The sequence below is a fragment of the Aedes aegypti genome, chromosome 2 (assembly GCF_002204515.2).
Source record: "Aedes aegypti strain LVP_AGWG chromosome 2, AaegL5.0 Primary Assembly, whole genome shotgun sequence".
NCBI classification, from domain to species: Eukaryota; Metazoa; Arthropoda; class Insecta; order Diptera; family Culicidae; genus Aedes; species Aedes aegypti.
The window spans coordinates 335,674,351-335,684,226 of NC_035108.1; positions in this window are offsets into that span (position 1 = coordinate 335,674,351).

The following is a 9,876-nucleotide window of genomic DNA, read 5'->3' on the forward strand; positions in this document are numbered from 1 at the left end:
TCGTATCCATGAAGAGCCTTTGGGAGAATTTTGTGTTTTATGGAGAGCATATTTTATTCTTGTTTGCTAGTACGAGAAAGCATAAATCAAAACCATTCGCCCCTTGTGTGTTATTTCAAACTTTTTATAATTTGTTGTCTTTGACAAGATCCCTTCCTTTTCAAGAAAGCGTGTAGTTCATAAATCTTCGTTTTTTTTCCAAATAAATTAAGTCATTACGCGAGGATTAGAATCCAAGACTCTTGTATGCTAGACGAGCACTTTACCAAATAAGCTACAGAGCCACTTCGTTTTTTTTATTTTCCTTTTTCTCTAATTCTACAAATTCACAAAACTCTATCTATTACCTACTAGAACTGCTTTGCGCCAGGTAGGGCAATGGTCATATTTTGAATTCAAAATCACTTTCGTTACCCTAATAATAGTAAAAAAAAATGACATTTTCTATGTACAAACGGTTAATGCAAGTGTGAAACAGCCATATTTTGCCTAATTACTAGCGAATTGAGCTGGTCTTTAAATTTAAACGGGGAAATTTGTTAAAAAATGGTCCAGTTGGTCCAAAGTATTTATTACATGTACACGACAAGCACGTGCCAAATGTACAAATTAAAATTGGAGCTGCGATTGTTGATATCTAGAATTTATTTTGAAATCAAATATTTGTCCCAAAAAATTCTTTTTTTATGGTAGTCCTTGACATCTTCTCATCCCTCTGACTCGTTGTCACCCCCATCGACGGTTCAAAAATGTGTATGTATATGAACGAAATCCATTTTTTCTTTCAAATACCGTCAGATATTGTTTTATGTTTGCCCAAATCAGAGATATTCACAATCGATGTAGGCGTGACTCTCAAACGCAGAGAGACTATTTTGTATGTATGTATGTATGTAGGTAGCCACCAATCCTTGCTTGAGTCTTGCTCTGCATGCGGCTCCACTCAACAGTAAGGTCAAATTTTATTACCAATCTGCATTCAACATATCGCTGTATGAAGGGCCAAAAGGGGGGTGGCGGACCCGTAAGTAGAAACACTTACGCGAAACCCGCGGGAAATAGAGAATCTCCTTCCAGCCATATGATCCAACAGATTGAGTATTAGAATTTGCATTACTTGTCGAGCTTTCCACGGAAAGGTTTGTTAGAAGAAGGGCGCGTCAAATCTTTCACAACTGTTGGAGAGAAAAGTACTAGACGTGAACGACTACCACTTTTCCTCCTGACTCCGATTGGCACTCCACTTCATTGTCCAGTTGTAATTTCAATGATGCCCTGATGCTTCCTCCCTTCCCAAATCATGAAAAATTCAATTATATTGATATGTTATATAGTAGATAAGATTATAATGTATATATATATAATAATATGATAATAAAATATGAAAATAAAATGGTAGTTACAATAAATTATGACGCAGTGAAACAGCATGCAGTATTATATCGGCCGACATATAATTTTCTTTTGAATATTTGTGCTACAGATGCTCCTAGGCTGGTCGACAGAAGAATGATAAGAATAAACAAATAATTTGAATAAAAATAAAAAATCAGTGATATGTTAATAAAGTTTCCGGATACATCAAAAACAAAATTCCAGCTTCCATATGTTCTTGGAGTACAAACAAAATAATAATACATCCGACGCTTCGTTTCATTCGCTATAGCCTACTGTAGTAAACAGAGATAATTACATTAAAGTCATTTATAAGTAGCAGCATGTAGTGTAAGGATGTTACGGCACATTCTCCTAGATTTCGGCTGACACCCTACTACATCGTCCATCTGTGACTTCTCTGATGCCCTAATGCACCCTCTCAATACCCAGCATATAATAAATGAAATAACTATAATAAAATATATAGAATGGAATTTATAGTTGTATATGATATGAATATAGATGTTTCAGAATTTCCATTCTTAAATTGTGATGAATTGAACCTCGTTAGGTAGTCTCCAGAGTAAGGACGAATTACAGTTTTCGGAATATAACTGCTGAAATATTAATAGCAGTGATTATGTTAGTATCTCCGATGACTCCATGACGCTTCTGGAATTTCTGCCAATGAATTAGTATAACAAAACAATTATAAATAAGTAATTCGTGCACCTCCACTGGACTAGTAGCTATAAGGAATAAGAATTATCTGTTATTTTATGCGCCAAAGGAATTATTTGTATACCTATTTATTACCTATGAACAGTAGATATAGTACAACGCTACACAATATAACATAAAATAACATTACACACTAGTCCCTTGTATGAAACGACAACACTGTTGCTACTGATGTTACTTTCGTGCAACACCACTTCATATCCGAATTTCCCAATTGACGATTTATTGTTCTAAAAGGTCTCGTACAATAAACTACAATATAATATAACCATTATGATACTCCGTACATCCTACGTTTTGTTTTTAACGCTTTTCGTACCTAAGAGAAATACGGTTCAGAGCTTCAATTTTAACACTATTTAAATGCTCACACCTTCCTGCTGCTGCCCCTAAAATGTTTTATATATAGAGAGAAGAAATTATGAAATATAACTCCATAGAGGACCGTGTGCAATATGCAGCTTTAGTCTGTTTGCAGCTCCAACATCGATCCATCGATTATTCCTATTTTGTTCTCTATAAATTTAATAGAAATGAAATTTAATTCATTAGAAATATGAATTTAACATACTAGTGTTAATATAATTCGGTTATGTAACGGTCATTATACTCTGTAGTTTCATCCGGTTAAACTGCAATAGATGTATAATTTACTGTTCACTGCTCGCAAACAAGACGAATATGTATTCTTACCAGTATATCCATCAGTTAATAGCGACTAAAATTATACATACTTGTTTATTTTAACATTTATTTTATCTCTTTAATGAATGTTCGAATCCTCTGAGCAGAATCTCAAATAGAGAAACTTTAAAGTAGATGGAGTACCGTGTACCTTTTAATTCCGCTCCTAAATGCTTATCTTTGACAGATACGCGTATTTCGACTACCACTTGCAGTCTTCTTCAGTGTCAGTTACTCGTATCCACTCGTATCCACTTTTTCTCTATTTATTTTATGTTTATACATACAGACAAATGATAGCAACGACCTCCCATCCTCCCTCACATCATCCAAATCATTATGTATCTTTATTATTTTTAATATTTGTATTTATTTATTTTTTTTTTTGAATTCAAAACTAATTATTGATTTTATTAATGTTTTTTCAATTATTTTAATTTCATATCAGGCAATAGCAATGTTTCATTCTATAACTATTTTTAAAGATTTGAATAATAAGTTAACAGTAGAAATAATCATTATATTTATTTATAACTTGCTATAAATTTCTCATAGAATTATTATGATGCTTCTCGTTGCTATCATTTCCCTCCACCATGTTTATTTTTATTATTATGATTATTCTTCTTTGATTTTTATAAACAACATTCAGTCGGCATGACAAGTTATTCTGAATTTTAATGCTACGACTGAACCTTGTTATAACTTTGGTTGGCATTAAGACTTTTTTTCGGCATATACACATTTACTAATCTACTTTATTGTACTACTTCAAAACTTCTAATTGGTTAACATATAAAAAATAACTAGACATTTATTATTAAGGAGTTCAGTTTATGATTTGCATTGTACAATGAAGATAATTGTAATTATTCTTTATATTCTTATATTATTTATAACAAGAAAATAATAAATTCCACTATGATCATAATCTGAACCCCTTTGGGCGCTCTGCAACAATCTACTGGCTATAAAAGAAAAACCCACACAACACAATGACATCACTAAAATCACCAGTAAAACGAACAAACACTGCTAATCTAAAACATCCCATGCAAAAGTGAAGAGAAGAGTTTTCTGTATTCTTAACTTGCGTTCAGCATCATACAGGCGTACCCGCAGTGATCGATCTCTCTTCGTCGAGTAAGGGTTAATACACGAAGTTCAATAGATTTTGGTAACACTTTACGATTTAGCATGACAATGGACAATCTCAATCTAAATAGCAGTCTAAAACAGTCGCCCGGCCAAGTAATTAGTTAAAAGGAAAATCGACGAAGTGAAACCGATCACCACAGCCACGATACCGAACGCGAGATATTCTAATCATTCCTCGAAAGTAAACAAGTGTAGTTATTATTTCTAGTTAATTATATGATATTCAAATTCCTTGCATTTTTTAAATCGAACAATTTTATTTTCTTTTAACCAACTCAAACGACTGATGACTGCATGTCATTCTTGTACTAATGCTATGTGTTTATTATTAAAATTGAGTAATTATCTTTTTAAAACAGCTTTAATTTGTGTTATAAGTCAATGTCTATTTCTGCATGTGTTCTCATATATATATACATGTGCTTGTGTTATTTTGTCTTGTATGTATGTACAGTATTTGACAAAACACTTGCAACCTCCCCGGTCCCCACACGAAACGACCAAACCCGGCAAGCCAGACCCCAGCTATCCACGGACCGATCCGAATGAAACCCCCACAGAACACCAGGCACAACCCGAACCTCAACACATGCTTCCGACTGATCCCCCCAACCACGAGTTCAAAAGCATTAATGGTTTGACCAAAGCGACCCTTATTACGATTTTTTTTTATTGACATAACTCAACACGTTAACAGAAAAGCTTGATGATATTTTCAGCAAAGTTGTCTATTTTGACGCTATGAACAAGTTTGCTGAAGACAGTTTTTGTGTAGGGGTATTAAATTTCAAATTTCACTTCAGTCAAACCGCCACTACATCCAAACCCATAATCGGAAAAACCATTCAAAAACATGTGCCGAAATCCAATGCTCCGTGAAAATCTCACTCAATTCGGCCCACAAACAACCGAGATCAAACCTACCAAAACCGGCCATTCCGTATGGAAAACCGGAAAAGTTGCAAATGTTCTGTTCAATACTGTATATGTGTAATTTATGTGTGTGTGTGTTTATTTTAGTATCTATGTTTTGTGTATTTTCAGAGTAATTTTCATTATTGATTATTTTGTATGTGTTTATGAGTGATTGAGTGTATTAGTGTTTCGTGTGAGTTATCATATTTTTTGGTGTATGTATATTTGTTTTCGTATCTTTTTATATGTATAATTCGTATTTGTGCATACTCATATGTGTTATTTTCCAATATGTTTATGCGTGTGTGTAAATTTTGTAGGTTTTTTTTTTTTTTTTTTTTTTTTTTTTTTTTTTTTTTTTTTTTTTTTTTTTTTTTTTTTGATACTTCTTCAATTATTTACTACATGTCTTGTTCGGTACTATCTTCCCCGTCAGAAATTTCGCTTTCATTGTTCCTATATATTTCCTCGGCTTTCTTTTTAATTTTATCTCTATCCTGAGCTCAGTGTTGCGGTGGATCTTCTTCGTGAACAATGATCGACGCATCTTCGCGATCCAACATTCGCCAAAATTCATTTTTCATTTTTGCGTCACGAAGAGCATCGCAAAAAGCGAACGGATGCAACGCCGAAGAAGCAAAATGAACACACCGATAAGTGGTTCGCGAAGCCTTTCCCTCGTAGGATTCGTTTATCCACGCGCTGTTCATTCTGGTGATTCATTGCAAGGTTGCTTCTTCTCGTAATGTCAAGCAAACACTCCACGCTAGGCCAGCTCCACGCAGCGCATGTATTAAAACTGCACAGAATGAGGCAACCAATGCAGAACTGGCTGACTGAGTGAAAATTCTGTGTAGGTCGCACTCATTCTGTGAGTTGCCGACGTATTGGCCTTCGGCTGTGCGGGGATTGATAGAAACGGAACTGTCAATGATCTCCCGCGCGGCAGCAAACAGTTGGGGAGTTCTCTGAGATGTTTTCTAGCGAAAAGCCGGAAGATGAAAAGAAGATGAAGATGAAAAAATCTCTGAAAAACTTTAAAATTTGAAGTGAATTCCGCATTCCAATCGTTCCTCCTCTGTGCTCATTTCACTCATTCAGTTTTGTTTACCACCGTTTGCACAAAACTGTGTACAGCCCCTTTGCACAGAATCTGTGCTGCACGAAAAAAAGGCCAACTTTGTGCGCTCGGCACTCATTTTTGAGCGGTGCATGTTTAGCGTGATTGTTGCGAGCCCGTATGAAGATGATCGAAATGAATATTTTCCTGCTCTTCGCGAAGAACAGGCAGCGTGGATCGTATCGTTCACATTACCGAGCGATGGAAAATCACCCGATGATAGCGTCGGGAGAAACAGCGATCCAAAAATGAAACACGAACGAATGAAGCGCCCGAACGGTTGTTTGTGTTTATTCGCAGATTCTGTTTTGATGCCTACGAAAATTCATCGTGCCTCGTGTTTCCGATCGTTGTTCAGCAACATTGCCTGAGCTATTTGACTCCACTCTTCTTCTGTTAGGGACCGTCCACAAATGACGTAGCATTTTTTCACTTAAATTTTACACCCCCCTCCCCCCTTGTAGCATTTCGTCACAAATGGCGATACCCCCCCTTAGAAAATACGTAGCATATCAATTACACCCCCCCCCCTTCATTTTTTTTAATTTGCGATTGGGCTACAACGAAACATTAAAATCCAGAAATTCAAATTTTGATATAAATTACTGACTGAAACGTCAGGATAATCTGACGAATGATAGTTTGATATACCATTGCGCCCAAAAATCATTTGGAAAACATATTAAACTAAATTAATTAACTCATTACGCGTGGTATATTAAACTAACTTAGTTCCTGTTTAAGTTAAATAATGTTGGTTCGCAGTTTGAATTCAATTTGGTTAAATCTAGGTTACATTTGATTTGTAGTACTTTGATATTGTTAAAATTTAGACAAAAACAAGTTCGGATTGATAAATCTAACAGCAATGAGTAAGGATTCAAAATATTTTAAAATAATTTAAACAAAAATATTGTTATATTTGAGGATTTTTTTTATTTTTCGTGGTTGAGAAGCAGATTTCAGTGGATGTGATCAACAAAATACCTTCATTTGTTAAGAATCTCTGTAATAATTCGCTAAATTCAAATCCATTCAACAAACCAAATAGAGAACAAATAACAATTGTAATATTTGAAACTGGCGATTTTTATACAATTATTTTTATAAGTATTTCAACTAAACTTCACCATCGTCACGTCACCTATACTGAAATGTTCTTGCACAAATTGAAGACAAAAAAGTTCAAGTACACTCATTATTGGGAGAATTTGTAAAGAAATACTGGAATAAATTTGTAATGAACAACCTAAAAGAAAATAAAATGCACGAAAATCCTGAAAATAGTGATACAAGAGGATTCTGGTAGTCCTGGGAAGATAATCCAGATTATTATTACCCAGGCTGTTCAATCAAAATAATGAATAAATAATAAATAATAAAACGGATTGTTGAGTTGACTGAGTGGAGATATCCTGTAACACTTAAACATCTGGTTTTACTATAATAACGTTAATATTTACCTAAATGAGCATATTATATTCTTTTGGGGAAATAAAGCTCTAGCAAAAAATGTGAATTAAAGTAAAACAGTTATTTCTATGTCTTGTTAAAAAAAATTTTCAAGTCAAAAAAGCATTGATTTTTACTTTACTCATTAAACTTTTGATATGTTAATTTATAAATCAAATAATTTGGACACAAATACAATATAAAATTCATATAACTATTTAAAGCTTCATAAAACCTGTTTAATTGTCAGGAAAATTACAAATTTCTTAGATATTTTTAAATTTTAAAATATCAATGTTTTGAATGTTTGAATTTTTAACTTAAGTTTAAAAATTCAGGGTTGGGAAAAAATCTGAAATTCACTCTACAGTAGTCAAACAAAGCCAATCACAGTCAGCGAAGCCAGTGAAACTCACGCCCATCGCTGCTGTAGGCAAAAAGCCTTGAAAATTGCAAAACACCCGTTGCTAAGAGCAACCCAAAATTACTGTAGAAAAATGTTCTATTTCCCGCATTTAGAGCGCTCAATGATACTACTGATTTAGAGAAATTCATGTACCCAATATAGGCTACTTGATGAGATTTTAAACTACTGTAGTGAGAGAGCCACGTAGTTTTCGCGAAATTCAAGCCTACTACTATTACCATTCCCAGCACTGATTCAGACAAAGAAGTTTGATAAAAAAAAACTGTTTGTCAAAATTTTCTACTCTTTTTAACAAAATTATTCAAAATGCTACGTCCACAAGTTGGGACCCCTCCCTCCCCCTCGTCACACATCGTCACAAATTCGAGAAGCCCCCCCCTCCCCCCTTAAATGCTACGTCATTTATGGACGACCCCTTATTCCGTTGTATCTATTGAAATCCTGTTCTAATGATTTTTTCCACGTGAAGCTTGGTCTTCCATGTTTTTTCTTGTTAAATTTCAATTTCATCGCCATTTTGATAGGGTGTGTCTCTTCTCTCCGTTGAATATGTCCATAGTAACTAATCCGATTGACTCTGACTCTACGATTCATCGTTTTTCCTTTAAGTTCCTTCCGTACATTGAACTTACGCTCATCCGTTTTCCTGCATTGATTCCAAATGTCCTTCAGTATCTGCTTCTCATATTTTCCTAGTTGAACTCTGCTTCTTTTGGTCAGTGTAGCTGTTTTTGTCCCGTAAAGGATCGATGGTGCAATAACTGTGTTATATATTAATTTTCCAATTTCCCATGTTGGTTTAAATTTCTTGCAGAATTCTACAACCAATTTGGATACTTTTGCGGCATTAACACATCTTTGTTTGGTAGTTGCAGGTCTGTTCAAGGTATCTGTCAGCCATGCGCCAAGGTATCTCATTGATGTCTTTACATCATAGTTCCTCCCGTTAAGATTTATAGTGTTCGGAGGCCTTTTTGTTGCGTTGGGAGCTCTGATCAATATCTGACTCTTGTCGTTATTTATTTCCAGTCCTACCTCTCTTAAACTTTCCTCTAGTGCTATAAGTATCCTTTTTAGTCCTTCTTCATCTTTTGTTATAATAAGAATATCGTCTGCAAATATTAATATCATTGGTAGTTTAAGTGATCCTGTGTTCATCAAATTTAATTCCGGTACCTTTTCCTTAACCTTCCTAACTACGTTCTGCATTACAATGTTGAACAGAAAAGGTGAGAGTGGGCATCCTTGTTTAACCCCTTTCCCTCTATTACATTCTGTGGTGTATTGGTTTTGCCATCTTACTCTTATCTTTTCTTTTCGTATGCACTGCAATACCCTATCTATAAGGTGGGATGGTACATTCAATTTAGCCAATATGGATCTCAATTGCAGTAAACTTACATTGTCAAATGCTTTGCTGATATCTAAGGCTGCCACGTATAAGGGATTCCCTGCATTCCAGTATTCCTCTAGAATTCTTCTTGTTACGAACATATGGTCGTCCGTTGATCTTCCTTCTGTAAACGCTGCTTGATTGATGTCTGGCTCCCCGGTGAATTCTCTTAATCTCTGCTTTATCCATTTGGCGTACGGTTTATAAGCAACGTTACACAAGCTTATTCTTCTAAAATCTTGCACTCCTTTAGCCTTAGCATTTTTTGGAATTGGAACTTGAATCGTCTTCTCCATATCTTCGGGCAGATGATTTTCTATCCATACCCTTTTCCATAAATCAGCCAGTTCCTGTTGCGTCTGTTTGTCGGCGTATTTCAGAAGTTCCATCCGAATGCCATCTGCTCCGGCCGATTTGCCGTTGCACTGCTGCTGCACAATCTGCATCATCTCCTCTTCCTTTGGTGGTACTGTCACGGGACAAGTATCATGTTCGTCCATCAGTTGAATTTCCGGTCCTTCGCTTTCTTTTAATGCTTCATTCCATTGGCTCATCGGGATGTACACATTCTTGTGTTTCTTACGTTTCAAAAACCCCTTGAGAAATTGG